Source organism: Pseudorca crassidens, chromosome 5, assembly GCF_039906515.1.
Source record: "Pseudorca crassidens isolate mPseCra1 chromosome 5, mPseCra1.hap1, whole genome shotgun sequence".
In the NCBI taxonomy this organism is placed as follows: Eukaryota; Metazoa; Chordata; class Mammalia; order Artiodactyla; family Delphinidae; genus Pseudorca; species Pseudorca crassidens.
The window spans coordinates 146,247,081-146,265,807 of NC_090300.1; the positions used below are offsets into that span (position 1 = coordinate 146,247,081).

General features: G+C 53.1%; 1 long non-coding RNA gene across 1 annotated transcript; it reads right to left on the bottom strand.

Annotated features, from left to right (window-relative positions):
* Nucleotides 1-4,821: 4,821 nt before the first annotated feature.
* On the bottom strand, nucleotides 4,822-17,329 carry LOC137225490 (uncharacterized). Its single transcript, XR_010943868.1, has 4 exons — nucleotides 9,632-17,329; nucleotides 9,107-9,220; nucleotides 8,180-8,296; nucleotides 4,822-7,629 (listed from the first exon to the last, which is right to left on the bottom strand). It is a non-coding gene; the product is annotated as an uncharacterized lncRNA (long non-coding RNA).
* Nucleotides 17,330-18,727: the final 1,398 nt, after the last annotated feature.

The following is an 18,727-nucleotide window of genomic DNA, read 5'->3' on the forward strand; positions in this document are numbered from 1 at the left end:
TGTCCCAACCAAAGTGGAGCCTGAGACAAAAGGAAAGAGATGCACCCCTAGTCACATGTTCTATGTAGTTTTATATGGTCCTGTCTTTGCCAGCGCATTAAAATAGTTGCAAAGATGAAAAGCCGCAAAGCCGATGTATTAAAACTTACAACGCTATTTTATTTATATCAAAACAGAATTAATTATAATTTTACTCCAACTTAAGTTAATTTAAAATTCTTTAAGATAATTACTTGGATAAGAAAACTTGGCAAACGTGGAAAATCGTAAGTAAAAATAAGAATGGTCTGAACCAAAGAACGTAGGACACCAGAAGGGAGCCGTAAGGTAAACCACAGACTTGCGCGGTTATGACGCATCCACGCAGGGTCACCAACTGTAACAAATGAAACACTCGGGTAAGGGGTGTCGTTAACGGGGGAGAGAGCTGTGCGTGCGCAGAGGTAGCGGGGATGTGGGAAATGGCTGTATTTTCCCCTCAATTTTGCTGTGAACCTTACACTTCTCTAAAAAAAATCAAGTCTTAATAAAAATAATAAATCTAAAAAATAAGATTAGCAAACCAGTAGGTTTTGAAAATATTATTAAGTCCGCTTCCACGCGAGCCAGGTGTCGTGCGTTGAGCGGTGGTCCCCACGCGCCCAAAAGGTGCTCCATCCGGAACCCACGAACGCGACCTTGTTTAGAGTCAGTGCCTCTGGAGGTGCAACCAGGTTAGGGTCTCAGTGTGAGGTCGTCCCGGACTAGGGTGGGCCCTGAAGCCAATGACAAGTGTCTCTATAAAAGACAAGAAGGGGAGGAGACACACAAGGACACCAGCTGGGAGCTGGGAGGGACTCTCGAAACTTCAGAAGGACCTGCCCTGCCCACACCTTGATTTCACACTTCTGTCCTCCAGACTGGGAGAGAATACATCCCTCTTGTTCTAAGCCCCCCGGTTTGTGATAAATTGTCACAGCAACTCCAAGAAACGAATACCCCAAGGTTTCACGTCCCCTCCCAATGCCCCCAGCCCCCCGCCCTGCTCACACTTCAATAAGGTTTGGCGCTGCACTGGTTTTTATTTTAAATGTTGATGGTGCATTTTTTCAATTTAATTTTGATTGTTTAAAAATGTTGCCTCTTTTACATGGCTCCAGTGAGCAAGCATCTGGCTGGCTGAAGGAAAGGACTGGCTGGTATCCGGAAGATGGGCCACCCTTGGGCCCCTGAATATTGACACACCACGCCCACGCCCCCCACGGGTATTGACATGGGCCACAAACATCTTCCACGTGCCCATCCACGAGATCCACCTGTGTCTCCCGAAGGCCCACCTCGTCACCAGTTTTCCACCTGTGCTCCTTCCACGTCTCTGGCCGAAAGGCTAACCCTTTTGCCACCCACCATGGATCAACCGAGATCTGCTCCCCGGCCAGCGCTACACTCGCAGGAGGGGGACGACGGCTGGCTGTGCCTGTCGGAGCCCTGATCGCTGGGAGCACCCCTTCACCAGGGTCCTCCAGTGACACTTTGATGGCAGCGCACCGGCCGCGACTCCCAGCCGGTGGCAGCAACCTTCTCTTCAGAACCTTCTCTTCACCAGGCCCATGCGTCTCCTGCATTAAAGGGCCCCAGGCTTGGGCTGAGGAAGAGGTGGAGATGGACCCGACGGGACCACAGGGCCCTAGCTCCCGGCTCAGACAGTTTCCCAGTGCCTTCCAGGCTGCTCTGACCTGGTCGTCCCACAGAAACTTCCGTCTGCTGCGGAATTCCACTGTGCATCTCCAGTATCATGGTTGGGGCCACGTGGTCCCCAGAGACCTCTTTTAGGGGTGGCTGCACTTCCTTGCTGTGAACTGTCTTAGCTTTCGGGGATGATGCAGTATGAATACCGCAGTGATGGAGGAGATCCTGTAAGTACAAGAATGTGGTGCTGGCGGAGGACCAAGGGCAGGAAGGGAAACCTATTTATCCCCGTGAGGACAGACTGCTGCCCCTCCGTGAGTGACGGGGCTAGTGTAATTCACCAGCCACCAGGAAGTCAGCCCGTCCCATGAGGGGACACAGGTGGCTCAGCAGTGGTCCAGGGCGGCACTCAGCGGTGGGAGGGCCAGGCTGGCTTTGGTGGAAGGAAGACCACGTGGACCAGGTGGTGCAGACCCTCCACCCTGCAAAAGCAGGCAGCTTATGCCTGTCCTTCCTGATCGGGATGGAGAAGAGGCTTTCTCCGGCCAATAGCCGCGTAGCCACTGCCGGGGCTGCGCTGACCTCCAGTAAGGATACGACCTCTGGACCACTGATGAGCTTCGTGAAAACCCACTGTCACGCTCTGGGGTCCTTTGGATGTTTGCACCTGCGCAACAGGTGAGCTACATGGGCTTATGGTATGAATCTCTGCCCCAACACCTCTCCAGCGTCCACTGCTTTCTCCCAGGATGCAGTGTTGGGCTTGGTTCCTCATTTCACGGGGCTGCGGTGTAGAGGGCAGCTCCAGGGCTTCCCCGGCCCCTTCTACCACGACGGGCATTCGGCCAGGTGCTAAGCACATTCATTCCCCCTCTATATCCTGGGTCTGGGAAATAATCAAGGATGGAGACTGTCTCTGCAGGGGAAGGAGGCTCAGGGAACTCGGGAGCTCAAAATGTTCCACTCACCTGGCCTCACCCCCATCTCAGGGTCCCTGTCTTCACCCCCAGGGCCCTTATGTCAGCTGCCTCTGTGCTGTCGACGTTGGGCCAGATCGTTCTTTGCTGGGGGGCCGTCCTGTTCTCATCCCTGGCCTCTACCCACTAGATGCCAGTAGTGCCCTTCCCACTTGTGACAACACCAAGTAGCCTCAGGCTTTGCCAACCTTCCCCTGGGGGGGGACACGGCCCTGGTCGTGAACACACGTGCGCTTGGCTTCAGAGACCTGGCCACGCTCGAGAGCTCTCACTCGGCGGCCTCACAGCCAGACCCCAGTCCCGGTCCTGAGGCTGCAGGGGCCACGGGGGTCCTTCACAGCTGCCCCTCTGGGTCTTCCTTGCTTATCCAGTAATTGGAAATTTCCTTGTTTCCTTTGTAGGTTAAGAGGAAGCCCGGAGGCTAAACTCTCTTCCGTCTCCACTAGGAAACCATGACAACCCGGCTTCTCCCCTAGTGCTTTGCCTCCTTCCATGCTGGCCCCTTGATTATGGGAATCATCAAGATGCTCTGATACCTGCGTTTACCTGTGTTCTGTTTCCCTGGCCAGGAGGTTACCTTGCATCTATGACCAACCCAATCCCAGCCCCCACTCTGAGCATCTGTTTTCTGGGTCACCCCTTGTACTGACTACCTTATCAGTCAGGATAGGGGGGATTCATTTTTTGTGTGTGTGGTACGCAGGTCTCTCACTGCTGTGGCCTCTCCCATTGCGGAGCACAGGCTCCGGACATGCAGACTCAGCGGCCATGGCTCACAGGCCCAGCCGCTCCGTGGCATGTGGGATCCTCCCAGACCGGGGCACGAACCCGCGTCCCCTGCATCGGCAGGCGGACTCTCAACCACTGCGCCACCAGGGAAGCCCAGGGGTGGTGTGGGCAGGGTACAGGGGAGCCTCAGAGACGGAAATCTAGAGATCGTCGTGGTGGGGTTGTTTCCACCCTGGGCCCGTGGGGTGGGTGGGTGAGCACTCACCAGGAACCTGAAAGAAGCCCACGGACAGCAGGCCACCATGAGCAGAGCGGTGACCTTCAGTCAAGGGAGACAACAGGCAGGGGCTCTCCTCCCACCACCAAGCTCCTGCCAGGGCTCCCTGTTGGCAGAACCCAACAGAAGCCAGAGGATAGGGGCCTGGTGGTGCACCCACGTGGGTCAGCCCCAGGACAGGCAAAGAGAAGCATGGAGAAGGGACCTGCAGGGGCGGGGCCCACAGCACAGTGTTGCCGCCCTGTAGCCCTGTGTGATGCCCTCCACCGTCACAAGGCTGTTCCCTGTGCTGGCAGGCCGAGCCCCACCTGCTCAGGGCTGGTCCTTCTTCATTTGGGCCCAGGTCAGTGCCGCCTCCTCAGAGGCCTTGTTGACTCTCTTAGATCCCCGTTGTCCCCTCTCCTTAGAAGGTAAGCCACGTGCAGGCAGGAGCCATGTGCCCCCAACACCTGGAGCAGCGCCTGTCACCAAACAGGTACTCAATGAGTGTGTGTCCACCTGCCTGCTAGACTTGTGAGTGAATGTGCCAACGTTTGCCCAACCCATGCCAAACATCTTATGTAGTCATTCATCCATCCATACATCTAAGCTCCCATGCGTCCATGCGTCCATCCATCCAAGCATCCGTCCATCCATCAGTCATCCGTACATGCGTCCGTACATGCATCCGTACATATATCCAAGTATCCGTCCAAACATCCTCCCAGCCACCCACCCACACATTCATCTAAGCGTCCATGACATCAACACGTACATATGTCCAAACGTCCATCTGTCCATTCATCCATGTAAGATACATTCTGCTGTCTCTTCCAGCACCAGCAACTCTCCACCCAGTGCCCACGGCTTAGGACAGTAACCTCATCTTTAACTCCTCCCCTGGCTTCTTTTTCCGGAGATAATGTGTTGAAACGCACACAGTGACCCTGAGATGTAAATGCCATGGACAGAGAGAGCTTTGCCCGCGCTAAGGTCACCACAACTAACCTCCTCACCAATGCAAAAGAGCTCTCCCAATGACGGAGGGCCCGAGGGGGACATCGTCACACCCACAAGGGGTGGGCAGGGAAGCCCTAGCCCCAATTAAAGCAAAGAAGAGAACTCAGAGATCCCTGGTTTTCACTGTGTTTACTCAGAGATAGCGCTTCTCCTTTCTCTGTGAGTCAGCTAAGTAGATTTAACAATGATTCATGTAAGTTCTGTCACCGAACATCAGATCATCATGGGAAAGAGTTACATGCAGTCAGATCGCTGGATATTTATTCCACACAGTGATAACTCCTCAGTCTGACTAACTCTTCCACTGACGTGGATGGTGAGACCAATATCATAACAGAGCCCTACAGACGCCGCAGCTCAGCTGAGGAGTGCTTCCAGAGAGGCCTGCCTTTTCCAGTTTTAGGCCATTTTGTACACCATTTTCTTCTCTTTTTTAAAGCTAGAAAGTGGGTGGAAGGCCAGTGTGTAAAACCTACTGACAAACAGGGATGTTAGTAGCATTTTGGGAGCTCCTGGCCTGGCGTTGTTTTTGTTACCGCGAACACAATTCCATCAAACCCACGTGCCTGAGAACAGCATCTCTTCAAAGAATCCATCCGGATTGCAAAATGATAAAAATGACTATTTCTAGGAAACCGGAAGACTGTGTGTTTTCGTCAGCTGCCGTGATGAGGTTTTCAGGGAATTGGCCTTGGAGGCGCTCTGTGTTTTGTGGGTGGGATTAGATGAACCCGCACACACCTGAGAGGGATTCGTGTGGAGTTTGAATAGAATTTTACAGAGTTCATGCACACACAAAGCGCGCGCACACACACAGGCGCACGCACACACACAGGAGCGCACACAGGCGCACATGCACACACAGCCACACACACACAGGCACACGCACACACAAGCACACATGCACACACTGGGGGAAAGCTGCCTCTGACAGCCCATGCCTGCTTCCAAGAACCATCGAGCTCTGAGCTCCGTGACCCCCTTGCAAATTCTGATGAGCATCGACGTCTCAGAGATGGAGAAAGGAACACGTGACATTGATGTAATGTCCCAGCTACATTTGGGGTGGTGTCAGGGGGACAGAGAAGATGAAGTTTTCTTCACTCTCCTGGCAATCTATAAATGTCTACAAAAAACTCGTCCTCAGGGTCAGGTTACAGGGGACTTCCTGGGTCCACTGACAGTGTTGAGCTACTTTTGAGCAAAATATTCAGGCTAGCTCTGCTGACCCACAAAACACAGACAGAGGGGCTCCTGGCCATGGCAGGGGATGACCACTGCCGGCAAGTAACTTGCCCCAAACTCAGATGCCCTCCAAGGAGGGCAAAGTGACAGGAAGGGCTTCAACCCCAGTCCCAGTAGAGCCCTGTTCCAGGAGCAGACCCCGTGCTGAACCCTTATGAAACCATCAGTCTCATCAGGTGGGCTCCTGGGGGCCCTGCCCACGCTACCTGGGTCTGGATTGGGGACTTTTCAAAGGGGAGGTCACTTTTGGATGAAAGACTACCTTTCAACATTTTGCTTTGAAGTTGCCATTGCAACCTCGGTCTTCTCATCAAGAGATTCACGGCTTCGTTCAAAATTAACTCCTGGGGATTCCCTGGTGGCGCAGTGGTTGGGAGTCCGCCTGCCAATGCAGGGGACATGGGTTCGTGCCCCGGGTCCGGGAGGATCCCACATGCCGTGGAGCGGCTGGGCCCATGAGCCATGGCCGCTGAGCCTGCGCGTCCGGAGCCTGTGCTCCGCAACGGGAGAGGCCACAACAGTGAGAGGCCCGCGTACCGCAAAAAACAAAAAACAAAAAACATTAACTCCCGTTCTTCCTCTTCCGGCACATGGAGAGTCTTTTTTAAATTTCTTTTTCTTTTTTTAATTGAAGTATAGTTGATTTAGAATGTCGTGTTAGTTCAGGTGTACAGCACAGTGATTCAGTTATGCATATATATAAATCTATTCTTTTTCAGATTCTTTTCCCTTATTGAGGGACAAGTATTGAGTACAGTTACATGTGCTACACAGTAGGTCTTTTTTCGTTTGAGACTCTTCATCCCTTATACATCCTTCCTAGGTTTAAGATTGTCTCAGGGTCATCTGATAGGTCCCTTCCCAGCGTCTTTATTTATTCCCTCCAGCCTTGGACGGTTTGTCAAACTGTGCATTCTTCCTACCTCCACGTGTGAGTGCTCATCAAAACACCCTTCCTGTCACCTCCTTCTTTCTGCAGCCACCGCATCCCGCCCGGGCTGGGAGGAAGAAATGAGCATCTGTCCAGGCGCCTTATCGAACGCTCTGCAGAGAAGCAGCTCAGTCATCTGTGAATTCCACAGCAGATGATAAACTCCCGCAACACTGCTGGCCCTCAGCCTCCAGCTTGGGGAGCCTGGATTGCTCGGTGACCATGGTCACGGAGCTGGGAGCGGGCAGCTCACAGGGTAGACTGGTTTCCCAGCCAGAAACCCGTCCAGCCCTTCCTCACCTCTACGTCCAGACGGCCAGGCCCTGAGAGCCCACCCACCCCTGACAGGCCCTGCAAACACCGAACACATAGATACTGGAGTTGAACAAGTCATGGGTGGTAGGCGGTGGCTTTCTCACCGTGGGAGTGGGAGGTAACAGTTGTGCAAGAAGAGGGGCAGCAACGATCCACATGGTAATGGGCTCGAGCGGGAGATACCAATACGGTCACGTTTGACTTAACATAGATACCGAGGTTCTACGTGGAAGTATTTATAGACATGCGTATACACATGGCTCAGTAGGTTCACATATATTTTCTTGCTCAGTCAGCTGTAAGGGACAGCTGAGCCTTGCAGCAACTCCAGCAGCAATGAGCACACTCAGGACCAGATGTTGGTTCTTAATACCGTTCTCCAGTAAAAAGAACCAGGGTGCCTTGGAGAGATGGCTGATTCTAGGACCAGGGCAGGAAATATACAAGATGAGCTGCAACGTCTTGCGGTCTCAGAAACTAAAGAAGTCCTGGGGCAAAAAAAAGAAAAGAAAGAAAAAGCACATGGAGGAACATCAGAGGCACAGAGGACCCCACTGAAAGAGCCCCCAGTGGCCAAAGTGGAAGAATTTGGGCAAAAAAACAAAGTAGCCAAGGATTATAGCACAAAGGGTAAAATAAATATCCACGAGTCCAGATAAATAAATGGTTGAATAAACAAATACACAGGGTGAGAAGAGAAGATTTTCCCCGCAGAAGAATTCAGAAGGGTTTATGCAGGTCCTCTGCCCTGGGGGAGGGAGAACACCTCCCCTTTCCTACGGTGCAGGCTGTGCACAGGGATGTCCTCCCACAGAGGGCAGCGTGGGGAGGGGGAAATAGAGTAACTTCTCAGGGGAGAAACCTGACAGCCACACCTCCACCAGGGGTCACTGCATTGATGCACGGATGCCGGGTAAGAGGTGACGGGCATGGCCCTTCACGTCCGAGGTCCCCCTCCCAGAACCCACACCCCATCCAGTTCCATCAGAAACACGTCAGACAGATCCCAAGTGAGGGACATCCTGCAAAAGAGCTCACCAGTCCTCCTCGAAGCTCTCAAGGGCATCAAACCCAGGAAAGTCTGAGAAGCTGTCACAGCCCAGAGTATCCCCAGGAGACAGGATGCCTGATGTTACGTGGTTTCCTGGCTGGGATCTTGGAACAGAAAAAACGATTAGGAAAACACGAAAACAAGAGTACAGCACGAATTTTAGGTAAGAATAATGTATCAATATCTGTTAGTGGGAATGTAAAGTGGTGCAGCCACTACGGAAAACAGTATGGAGATTCCTCAAAAAACTAAAAATAGAACTACCATAGGATCCAGCAATCCCACTCCTGGGCATATACCCAGACAAATCTACAATTCCAAAAGATACACGCACCCTTATGTTCATAGCAGCACTATTCACAATAGCCAAGACATGGAAACAACCTAAATGTCCATTGACAGATGAATGGATAAAGAAGATGTGGTCTATATATATGCAATGGAATATTACTCAGCCATAAAAAAGAATGAAATAATGCCATTTGCAGCAACACAGATAGACCTAGAGATTAGCATACTAAGCAAAGTAGGCCAGAAAGAGAAAGACAAATACCATATGACATCACTTATATGTGGAATCTAAAACATGACACAAATGAACATATCTATGAAACAGAAACAGACTCACAGACAGAGAGAACAGACTTGTGGTTACCCAATGGTATGAGGGAGGGGAGGGATGGAGTGGGAGTTGGGGATTAGTAGATGCAAACTGTCACATATGGAAAGGATGAACAACGAGGGCCTACTGTAGAGAACAAGGAACCGGATCCAATATCCTGAGATAAACCATGATGGAAAAGAACACATATATGTATTACTGGGTCACTTGCTGCATAACAAAAATTAAACACAACATTGTAAATCAACTAGACTTCAGTACATTTTTTTAAAAAAGAATAATGTATCCATACCTGTTCATTCATTCTGCTAAGTGTAGCCCGCTAAGGTAACATGTTGATCATGGGGGAAACTGGTGCAGGGTCCATGAGAACTCTGCGTGCTATCTTTGTCATCTCTCTGTAAATCTAAAACAGATCGAAAGTAAAATTTTATTTAAAACAATATAATGAGCATATTAAGCTGTGACTCATGGAAGTTGCTGTGAAGTGACCAGGCACCTCAATCAGAGTGCCCGGCTCCCTGCTGGAATGACTCATGCTGGACCCAGTTTGGCCTCGTGGGGTTCTCCCTCCAGCTCAGTTCCCACCAAGTTCTCATTCTACTTGGGTGACGGTGCCGGTAGGATGTGAGTTCCGGGCAGCGAGGCAGCCACGACACTGGCCACATGGGGAAAGCCCCCCTGTGGCGGCTGTGGGTTGGGGGAAGACAGACAGACAGACAGACAGATGTGGACGGAGACCCGGATCCACGTGCCTCTGACTCTAGATCGACCCCTGGACTTTTCGTTTGTGAGTCAAAGCGTAGCCTTTGCTTACATTTATTTGAGCTGAGATTCTGTCCCTTGCAAATAAAGCATCTAATGAGCCCTGGATGTAATCCGGGTTTCGCTGGCCCTGTGTTTTAGAAAGAAAAGAAATTTGGGGAACCGTATCTTACATCATCAAACATTAATGTTTTTATGGGACACCTCACAGATGAAAAGCCTCCAATCTATCTTCCTCCGAAGCACCAAACGTTCCTGTACGCGGTGGCTGAGCGCCCGTGTTCTTTCACCCTGTTTATTACGCGGCTGAGGACCGGCTTGCCCTGAGATGACGGCAATTTGAAGGTTTGCCGGTAGGCTGTTAGACCCACTCCTACCTTTGCACTTAAAAGAAGGAGGGGGCAGCAAATGTATGTGAAACAGCGACGGCAGCGACCCCCCAGCTGTGTCTCATCACCACAGGTACAGAGCTGCTGCTGCACAAATGTTGTGTGAACGGGGACAGCTGGTCACCAGGGAGATAGCCTTGAAGTAGGTGGTTCTGGGCGCACACGGCATCCCACACACGCTCTGATGGTCAGCAGGACCAGCTCCATTCCTGGAAGGCAGCAAGGAAAGATGGAGAAGGGGAGGCCCCAGGTGATTCCCATTAAAGGTCCTCGCTGATCCGGGCATCCCTCCCCACGGCTGGATGCTGTCACCTGGAGCATCTCAGGAAGGAAGACGATTGCCGACCGCCCTGATGTGGGAGCAGAAGTTTTCTTTGGAGTGTTCAACGCTCTGAAGGGGCCTCTTCAGCAGTTCTTAAACCTACACTCCCAAGTGAAAAAAATTACAACTGCCATGGCAACAGTGATCTAGTGCTTGTTATACAGAAAGCAGAACAGAGAAGTACGAGGAAGAAGAAAGGCATGGATGAAGTCACGCTATGTGGGGCTAAGTGCTTTACACGCTTTATACCATTAATCCTTGCAAAGGCCCTATGTGCCCATTTCACAGAGAAGAAAACTGAGGCTCAGGAAGGGTAAGCAATCTATCCAGGGTTGCCCAACAAGTAAGAGCTGGACTCAAACCCCAACTGACCACATCCCAGGACCTGCTGGCCCTGCCTGGCCTCCTTGCACACATGTCACCTGCATCCAAGTCTGCTCGGGTCACTTTACAGCTTTTGATCCTCCTGTGGCTTTGGTTACACCGAGAGTAAAACCCCAAACCCTGCAACGCCAGCCCGCTCTGATCCCCAGCTGTCCTTCTGCCTCTGCTCCACCACCTCCCTGCCCCAGCCCTGGCTGCCTCAGGCCTTCCCTGCTTCTGTTCCCTCCTCCTCGACAGCTCTCCCTTCAAACAAGTCTTTCACTCTGCTCAAATGTCACACACACCCCCCCCATGATGCCTTCCCTGACCACAATATCTAAAACAGCAGCCCGAGGAATCCTCTATCCTCCTTCTTGGCTTTATTTTTTCCTTGATAAGTCTTATCTTTGTGCTGGAATTATACATCTATTGTTTGTTTATTATCTATCTCCCCACCAGAATATGAGTCCCAGGTAGGTGTCTGTTTGTCTGTCTCCCCGCTAGAATATAAGTCCCAGGTTGGTAGAATTCTGCCTATCTTGTTAACTGATAGAGCTTTTGGCAAATATCTACTGGAGATGGGACTTATCACACTGCGTGTATGTGCAGGTGGGGACGAGGGGAGATGGGCACTATCTCTTGCTTACAAATCTTCCTCCACTGTCTGTCTGTGAGCTTGTCAGAGAGCAGGGCCCAGCCACATATACCTTTGCCACAATCCCTGCTCCCGGCTCCCGACTCCCCACTCCAGGCCCAGCGCTTCACCCTGCTCTGAGCTCAGTGAGTGTTTATTTGCAATTGTCTGAATTTGGGCCGGGCTCAGAGGTTGGGAGGCCTGACAGGTCCTGCCTGTCCATTTGTTTTGATGTTGGTCTTTACGAAGTTCTGATCAGAAACAGGCCATCGCAAGTTCATGTTTCCAAACTCTGGCAAATGCTTTTTTCTTAGCAGAAGCTTCTTTTTTAGAACTCAGCCTTTTCTGTGTTCAAAAGTGCTTTCCCTCATTTAAGGGCGTCATGGTATTGAGAATGGGCTCACCCCAAAGGCTAGGGGACCAGAGGGTCTGGGACTGAATTCCACAGACTTTCCTCAGGGCCGGAGGAAAGGGAAATCCACAGGTTAGATGGAGTTGAAAGAACTAAACCAAAAGAAAGAGAGAAGAGAGGAGGAGGGAAGAGGTCGTAGAGGCCATGGATTGTGGAGAGAGCCACTCTCCTGTCTCCATGGATGAGGGGACCCGTCTGAGGGGAGGCAGCCGACAGTGGGGTCTCCTGAGACCCAACTCCCTAAAGCTGCCGTCAGGGGGATGCCTGGAGCATCACCCACAGCGCATGGCTCTCAGACCCAAATTATTTAAATGAGCAAATATTAGTCACGGCTCAACTGCTAAGAAATTTAAAAAAAAAGAAAAACAGGAATTTCCAGCTGTTAAGATCTCTCTCTTCCATCATCCTGCAATTTTCAAAATCTAATCTTTCTCCCATGTTGCAGGAGGGGCACTTTTTGTTTATTTGCTTACTTTCGTGGGACGCAATAGAAGAAGAAATGGGCTGATCGGGGCCTTGCCTTCTCCCCAGGGGAAGGATTCAGTGGCCCTTCCCTTTGACCTTCGTAAACCCTTGGGGTTTGGGACACTTGGGAAGGAGAAGGACGCTCTTGGGATACAGGACAGGGAACTTCCTGCTGATTTGGACAGGTGGGTGCTTCGGAAATTAGTCACAGATTTACAAGAGGCATGACCACTGTCCAACTTTGAGTTTACAGAAGAGTTTCTTTCGCTGAAGGATGTACCAGCTCCGGCCCCTAAACTAGCATTCGGAATATTTTCTAAAGCATTCCTAGGCACTGCGGAAGCCATCCAAAATAAATAGGACACTATCCTCCTCTTTAAAGAGCTTGCAATTAAGTCGGAACGCCAGGATCTACAGATATAAGCTATTATGGATAATCATGTACAGGTCTGCATACGAATTAGGCCGTCGTGTCCTAGTTCTGGAAATGAGATCATCAGTTTGCAGTGGGTTCTACTCACAACGGCAGACTTACTACTGAGTCGAGCCAGAGCCGGGGGTCATCTGGGTGCTTGGATCAGCTAGGCAATGACTTAGGTTCCTGCACCTGCTGGGGCAGTCACCCTGGGACTCCTGAATGCAGGGGAGGCTGAGAACAGACTCCGATGCTCACCCAGAGGCCCAGACAAAAAAAAACAGCCTGTCGAGTTGGCGTCTGGTGGACGGCCATCCCCACTCGCCAAAGAACTTGGGGTGACAAGAGACAGTGAGATTATTACAGGAACGAGAGCTCCTTGGTGAGCGGCCACTGCCGGTGGCAGGTCTTAGCATCATCCCCCAGGAGACTGGGCCCAAAGCACACAAACCCCTGCCTCACCCCACTTCGCCCTGTTGGAGCCTCCTTAGCTCTGATGATGTCACTCTGTTCCTCTCCCAGTTGGGGCAGCTCTGTGCGTCGGGATGAGCTCTCGGGCCCTGACACCCATCTGAGCGCAGGGAACGTGGTCCAGAGAGAGCCGGGGTCCCTGTGCTGCTACAGCGCCTGAGCCCCCCAGGGTGTGTGTCACTCACTCCCAGTTCTTGGGAGCCCCTACCAGGTGAGTGACCTGAGGGGCCAGCAGGTGCTGTCCAGAAATGACAGCAGCCACAGTCCCTGCGGGAGAGATGGGTTAGAGGTGGCAAGTGGCGTGTCACCATGAGAGGGGACGGGAGGCTGTCCCTGTTTCCGGGACAGGTCCCCAGCGCTGCAGAACTGGCTGCTGGGTGGTGGCCCTTGACCCGCGCGGGCTGTGCAGGACTCCAGCTTCCAGCGGCAGGCGGTGGAGAAACAGGTTCTCACGGGGCGATGGGGCAGAGGCCTCCCGGGGTTGGCCCGAGGCACCACCTTCCGCCTCAGAAACTCAGAAAAACATTTCAGCCAAAGGGCAGGGAATGCACGGTTGGCTCTTAGTACGGCTTTTGATGCTAATTAAGCCAAGGTCAAAAATTCAACACAGGTTATCAGCTTCGTACAGAGGAACGGGGGCTGCCCGGTCACAGAAAGGCATTCACCTGCTGAAGGTTGTGCGACGTCCACTCAGCTCCGGGGGGAGGGCCGCCCCTGTTGAAGCCCGCCCACAATTCCGCCTTTCCCTCGCAAGGGCATCATTTAGTGGGGACACGGTGGCAGGGTGCACAGGGTGAGTGAGGGTTACGGCAACGCCGCTCTTCCAACCAGGACAAGACAGCCCCGAGCCCCGACGTGCACCAGGCCCGGGCTCACGCACGTTCGCGCATTATCACCCACTGCCGTCAATCTTCAGGACACCTCGGGCCAGCTGTTGTCACCCCCTTTGATCAACAAGGAGTCAAGCTTGGGAGGACACGCAAATCATACGGGGCTACATGGCGGGAATCACACAGGATGCCAGGCGTCAGGGACCCAGGGAGGAGCTCCCCACCCTGGTCCAGAGATCTGGGGGTTCAGGAAGACGGCACCGTGTAAATGACACCTGAATGGACCTCAAGGAAGAGGCGATCAAGGGGAGGAGAGAGGGAGGGACATTATTCTCGGATGAAATGAAGAGCAGACACGAACGTCACAGCAGAGTGTCTGCTGTCTTCGGGGGATGGGGACGGAGAAGGACAGGACAGATAGTAGACGCCAGGTGTGTCACATGGGAGGTCCCCAGGGAGGCCAGCCAGGGAGATGACAGGGGCAGATGGACCAAATAGGAAGATCCAGGGACACATACTCACGAAGGAGGGGGGAGGGAGGAGAGGCAGGTAGGAGGCCACAAAAATGGACCGAGAGAGGACGGAAGAATGTCTTGACCCGCCAGCTGCCCAGAAAGGGAGTCACCGCCCACGAGAAGGGGACAAGGGGGGCCAGCTGGGGGTCCTGGCAAGGAGCGTGACTCCACGCCACCGCTGTAAGCAGACTCGAGTGTCTGCCTGGGTCTGGAAGGCTCACGGCGCCACGTTTGTGAAGCAGACCTGTTCTTCCCTTTGCAGCCGCTTCCAAGGAAGCAGGAGGATGCTGCCTCGCGCACGCTCCTTGTTTAGCACTTTAACTCTTCCCCTTTCCCCGTTTTATGGCAAAAATAACATCACAGCATCAGAAAAAAATGTTTTTTATAAAATGCCTAGAATCCTACCAACCTAAACCAACCATTTCGTATTCTCTTCCTAAATCGGTTCAACTCTCCGCCAGGTTTCACAGAGCCTAGCACGGCAGGTAAACCCGTCAAGCAGGGCCGGGTTCTGTCCACAGCCAGACCTGCGTCGCCTGGCCTGGAGCGCTTGCTGACAAAAGGGTCGGGGCGGGAATGAAGGGTCAGGGTGTAAATGCCTCTTTGGATTCTGCCCTGTCACTGGCGGGGTTGTAACTTCCCTCGGCCTCCATAAACCGTCATAATCATCGTCCTCAGTATTCCCTCCGGCAAATGCGCCACAATTTAATTAGCGGTCCCAATCTTTAGAAATCCAGGTCACATCTTTCTTTATTTCTTTTTAAATTTTTCTGTTATAAACGACATCTCCTTTCTAAGCCAACAAGAAATCCAGAAAGCTGACAAGAGGTAGAGTTTTGATTACTTCAATGTGTTATGAAGATACCGCGAATGAAGTTAAAAGAGAAGCCACTGACTTGTAGAATATATTTGTAAAATATACGATCGTCAAAGGGTTACTATCCTTTGTACAATATAAAAGGAGCCAGTAGAAATCAGTGATGAGGAAGATCTCAATGCCCAGCATATAGGGAACCTGATAAATAAGGAGCAGGTAAGAACACAGGTATGTCCGTGACCCCCTTGGATGACCACTAAGAAGGGCTGGGTCTCCACCTTCTGACCTGGATGGGACTGTCCCTTTTTTCTGCGTTGTTTGAAATATTTACAACTAGTAATAATTTTGTAATTACCAAAGCCATCAAAAGGAGTAAGCTGATGTGTGTATAAATCAAATACTGTACCACTGAAGCTGGCACTGCCATCGCACGAACGCTTGGGGCAGGTGGGCCAGAGGGCACACGCTTCCTCTCATTCTTGGTGCCTCCTGGCAGATGGTTTTCCCAGAAGGTTAGAGCAGTTTATGGGGTGTTCGGTTTGTTAGAAATGCACAAAGCAGGCTGGTTCCTCCAAGAGGCCGATGGTAAAACTCTCAGAACGTAAAGCATCTTACTCTGACCAGCTTGTTAATGCTAATCCTCTCCCAGGGTGTTTCCAGACCCCCTTTGACTACTCCAATCCCCTTTAACAAGGCCCGCTCGGTGCCTTGTATGCAGTAGGCGCTCATACATTTTGCTTGTTCGACAAATTCATGTTGGGGCACACCCCCGCCCCCCAGGTCGGAAGAATAAGCACAGGAAGCAACTGGATTATTTTCGGAAGAGTCATTAAAAACACCAGTTACACCCAAGACAGACGAGGCAGAGGACGCCCTGGGGGCTGGATCGGCAGCTGCCTGCAGACCCGCTGGCCCACCCTGTCCTGGGGCGCTGCAGGCCGGGGGTGGGGGGGGGGAGATGCTCCACCTGGCCCGGCCCGGCTACTCTAGACGGATGCCTCCTCCCACCGACAGAGACACCCTCCGGACTCTTCCTGAGTACTCTGAACTTCCTTCCCCGCCTCTGCATCCTTGCTGGAGGCCGCCCACTCTGGGGGCACAGGGCAGACCCTCTATTCCTCCTCATTGCGGCTTTGCCCCTTCTTGCCAGGGATGAAGAGCTGGTGTGGGACCCGGAAACCCGCCTCCAGCTCCGCAGACCACAGTCTCGGCCCTTCCGTTCTGCACTCTGGCTCTGACTTCTTCATTTGAAATTCTTCCTTGATGAGGTCTTTATGGCAATTAAAGGTTGAGCTCTGCAGGCAGGGATGAGCCCGTGCGCAGGCCGGACGGTACCAGGAGAAGTTTCAGCCCACACGGAGGCTGAGGCCCCCAAGGGGCTGGCTGTGCACTTCCCTGAGCTCCTTCGCCTCCGCCCCGGCCCTGCGAGATTCAGGCAGGGTTTCACACCCTGACAGCCCAGACAGCTGGAAACTTCGCCCCCTGGACCCCCTCATGGCTCTGAGCTCAGTGGCCAAGTTGCCACCAGGCCCCAGGCCTCCTGCCCCACCCTGGCTCGTCATCCGGGCGCAGCCCTCCTGGCAGAGGCAGGCGGTTTCCTTCCGCTGTATCTTGGCTCTGGGAACTTACACTGGCTGCGATTCTGGTGGCCAAGCCAGGATCAGGAATGCAGGTCAAGGACGCCAGGGAGCCTCTGGGCTGATGTGGTGCAGGCAGAGGGGAGGGGTGGCTGCTGGAGCCTAACCCCAGGGGCCGTCCAGGATGGAGGAGCACGAATTTAGGCAGAACCCCCGTCTGCAGAAGGGAAGGGGAGCAAAACGCAGAAATGATGTCACTGAGCCTTCATGAAAAAGCCAAACGATCTCCAGATCAGAGGCGGAATCCAGCCACTCCTCCTCGCCCCAGGAGCCCAAACCACTGTCGTTCTTCGCAAAGATTATGGGGGCAGCTCCTCCTGGACTCCCGCCACCCCTCCCGTTAGGGCGTCCCCACCCAGCAGCGGCTGGACCCGAGGGGGCCGCGTCTCTCCTCTGCGCAGCCTTCTGCGCAGCTCCATATGAAAGAGCGGAACCACGGCCCTGGTACGGCCCTGCCACCCCTCACCTCTCTGACCCACAGCCCCTGCAGGCCCCCCCCTGCCCCGTACCACCCCCGCCCTCCTCTCCTGGGGGAGGGGCCTCGGCCTGAGGCTGCTCCGTTTGCTGGAAGGCTCTTTCCTCCGATGGACACGGGCCCCCTGCTCCCTCACCCCTGTGTGTTCCCGCCAGCCACCCCGCCGACGTCAGCGCTGCACACTCCATGGCGCACGCCTTTCCCCACGTGACTTTTCTCCTTTGCACTAATTATTATCCAACATGCTACATGTTGCATTTATTTACACCATCTCATCTGTTTCCCACTAAAATGCCGGCTCCTCCAGACCAGGGATTTCTGTTTATTCTCCACTTAATTCCCCGGGGCCTAGAACAGCACCGACACACAGCAAGGGTGGCGCTGATGAAGGATGGAACCTCGGCTCCTGGGGGCGCGGTAGAGGCAGGGTCTGCTGGCTCAGGGATGGAGTAACTGGACAGCAGCCTAGCTGGTCAGATACTTATGGGGCGATTATTATTCTGAATGCAGAATGAGCCAGACAGCGTAAGGGCCACCCCCAACACACAGTGGTACGGAAGGCACCGTCACAGAAACTCACCCTCTGATCGTGGTAAACGGCCCTGAAGAGCTGCATTCGGTGTTTGGGTGCCCGAAGGAGATGGTCTGAGAGAGCAGGGTCAGATGACAACAAGACACGGAGAATAAACAAGTACCAAGCTAATGAGCCATCTGCCGGGCGGTGAGGTTGCCACGCCAGGCAGCACGATAGCTCTGCAGATTGGTCACCAGATGAGCCCAAAGAACGTCGGAACGTTCGACAACAAAATTGAGCTGTCATGACACTGCTCCTTCCAATTTTCTGCGGATACATTTTCACAACTGTGAGTCAAGTGGCCAACTGTGCCCACCCAGCAGGGTTGACCCTCCACCCCAAAGGCCTCCTGGTGCCTCTTCTCGCCTCCAGCCACGTGTAAAGCCAATCTCGTGGTGCCCAGGTTCTGACGCGGTCCCTGCGCGTCACTGCGCTGGACGCAAGAGCAAAACCAATCGGCCCCCCACCCCCACCCCAGAGCAGGCAGGGGACGTGAAGCGACACATGCTGGACCGTCCAAAGGCTGAGGAGGACCACTTCACCCAAAGATGATGACCCCACGCTCCCCAGGGCTCCAGCCTGGCCAACTCTCCAGGCAGCTGGGAGGAGTCTGGAAAGCCCGTGACTATCCACCAGGTGGAGGCCAGATGGCCAGGAAAGGAAAAGCAAAGACCATTGGCCGTGGCCGTGGTCAGCCGAGCCTGGGCGGAACGGCAGGGAGGAGGGAGCCTGTGTGCTCCAGCCACTGTCTCAGTAGGCAAGCCCCAGACATTCATCAGATGAAAAGCAGTGGCTTGGAATTCTCTTAGAACGAAACAATAAGTGCATT